Raw genomic sequence first — 2883 nt, forward strand, 5'->3', positions numbered from 1 at the left:
GTTTTCATACTTTTTAAGGAGCTTATTTATGTTTGCAAAAAGCTGCTAAACCCTTCACTGTGAATTTTCTTTTTCTTTTTCTTCTGCAGTTTCCTTTTCTCGTGCCTCTTCTTCAGCTCTGCATTCCTGTTCCAGGTGTCACAGCTCCTCATTGTCATTTCTTCAGGAACCACCTCCAGGAGCTCCTCTATATGTCATCCACACTCAGGTTAAAGCTGTTCATCATCTCAGACACAACATTGTTAATATTTGCATTCTCCTCATTTTGGCAAATCCTTTGAAATCATGGACAAATCTCTTGAGTGTCTTCTAGGTACCATCTATATATTCCTTGGTGGCTTCACCACCAAGGCCAAGCAAGATTATTTTCTTTTTGGTTGGAGAAAGTTGGCTGACACTTCATGCTTTAGTGTTTTGGGAGGTAGGTGCTCAGGAGCTCTTGGTGGGGCAAGCCCACTTCTTCAATGTCACAGGCTTCTGGCTGCGCAGGATGATTCTGGCTTTGCAAATGGCGGCCATGCGCAGGTCTGGGCAGTACTTGTTCTTGTGGATCATGTGCTGGATGCTGGTGAGGGTGGCCCAGGCGTTCTTGTTGATGGTGGTCCTCACATAGGAGGTGATCGGCTTTCACTGGCTGGATCTCCGCTTCATGATGACCACCACACCTTTGCCTTCTGCCGCTGGCTCCATGCCCACTGTCTAGCAGTGAATCAGCTGGTTGTAGTGGAAGGAGTTGGGGGCCTTCACATTACTGGGCTCGGTGCTGTACATCTGCTTGTTCCTTTTGATCAGGAAGCTGGAGCATTTGTGAACACCCGTCTGTTGCAGATGTGTAGACATGGTGACAGCTCCTCTTGTTGCGGCAGCCGGAGACAGCCCAAGCACGGTTCTTAATACAGTCATAGATGTTATAATTCTTCCATAATTGCATCAGTGTCTTCTCAGTGTCTTTCTCAGTTGTAGCAATATCCTCCTCAGGTAGCAGGCCTTAAAAGTGACTATTATTCCTTGATCCATTGGTTGGATCAGAGAGATGGTGTTTGGAGGGAGAAACAGCACTTTGATATTGGGATGAAGATCACCAATAAAAGGAGGGTACCCCAGAGTATTAGCAATAAGCAAAATCTTGAAATGTATGTTATTCTCCAAACAGTACTTCTTCATTTTGCTGGCATGAGCAGTTCAGGAAGGCATCTTGGAAGAGGAGCATCCATGACTTCTTACTGCTCCTGTAGTTCACTGGCAGTGTGTGCTTATTGGTATGCTTGAAGGCCCAGGGGTTCTCACTGTGCCAGATCACAAAGGGTTTCAATATATAGTCGGCAACATTGCTCCCAGGCAATATTGTTACCCTGTCCTTAAAAGCCTTGAAACCTGGCAGTGACTTGGCCTCCTTATCAATGAAAGTCCTTTTACGCATCCATTTTCAGAATAGGGAGTTTTTATTTATATTGAATACTTGGTCTGGCAAGTAATTTTCTTCCATAATCAGCTTAATGAGAGTTTTCAAAAATTCTTTAGCTGCCTTCACATCAGCACTCACAGACTCACCACTCACTTTCACATTATGTAATTAACAATGATTCTTGAATTGTGAAAGCCACCCAGAGCTAGCAGTAAATGCAACATCACAGTCAGGTCCAGCCTTTTTTTTCAACATTACGAACAAACTTTTGGTTTTGACCATGATCTTCATGGTGCCGAGGGTGTATACTTCTATGTCTGGTCATTAATCCAGGTCATTATAAGTTTCTTGATGCTTGATATAGGCCCTTCTCAGATTTTCATTAATCTTGTTGCCTTCAATGAAGCAGATTCTTTTAACAGTTTCCAACACTTTGTTCTTATTTGTAAAGTCGTAGCTTGGTTGAATGGGATGAGCCTGACTGATGAGCAATAACCATCACTGATTTTTCTGCCTTCGTAGTCTTTACTCACTTAATTTCATTCCCAGGTTAATCACTCTATGTGACCTTTTACTGGCAACATTAGCTGTGGATTTTGTATGCTTAGGGGCCATGATGAACAAAACAACATGATATTAAATCAAGCACGAGAAAATGATGCAATCAAGGGATGTGATAAACATGAGATGAGGCTGCTGCTGGTGTAGCACAGCATACTGTTTTAGAGCAAACTTTTAAAAAATAAAAAACTACAGTCTAAAATAGTGATAAAAATATACAGTAAATGCATAAACTAGTAACATAGTCGTTTATTGTCATTATCAAGTATTATGTACTATACATAATTATATGTGCTATATGTTTATATGACTGGTGGCGCAGGTTTGTTTACTCCAGCATCACCACAAACACATGAATCCTGAGCTGTGCTATTGTACGATGGCTATGATGTCACTAGGTGATAAGACTTTTTCAGCTCCATTATAATCTCCTGGGTCTACCATTGTATATTTGGTGCATTGCTGACTGAAATATCATGTGGTGCATGACTATTCAGAGACTCTAGGCCCATGCCTCATTGACTTTGGTTCAAAATAGATCTGTTACACTTTGCTGGAGATGTCAGAAACTTGATCTTTATATGTAACAGCTATGGACTGAATGTTTGTGCCCTAAAATTCATATGCTGAAACCGTACCGTATTCAGAGACGGTGCCTTTGGGAAGTAATTAGGGTTAGATTAGGTCATCAGCGTGCAGCCCGCAGAATTGGACTAACACCTTTATAAAAAGAGGAAGAGAAATGGGATCTCATTCTCTCTGCATACAGGCACCAAGAAAAACTAGGTGAGAACATAACCAGGAAGAGATTCTCTCACCAAGAACCTGACCATCCTGGCACCCTGATCTTGTGCTTTCAACCTCAGAACCATGAGAAATAAATGTTTGTTGTTTAAGCCACTGAGTCTCTGGTAATT

The 2883-nt window shown here is 41.8% G+C and overlaps 1 pseudogene; it reads right to left on the reverse strand.

Annotated features, from left to right (window-relative positions):
- Positions 1–429: 429 nt before the first annotated feature.
- LOC141573161 (large ribosomal subunit protein eL28 pseudogene) lies at positions 430–840 on the reverse strand (annotated as a pseudogene).
- Positions 841–2883: the final 2043 nt, after the last annotated feature.

The sequence above is a fragment of the Rhinolophus sinicus genome, chromosome 4 (assembly GCF_057876585.1).
Source record: "Rhinolophus sinicus isolate RSI-liver-muscle chromosome 4, RSI-T2T, whole genome shotgun sequence".
Taxonomy (NCBI): Eukaryota; Metazoa; Chordata; class Mammalia; order Chiroptera; family Rhinolophidae; genus Rhinolophus; species Rhinolophus sinicus.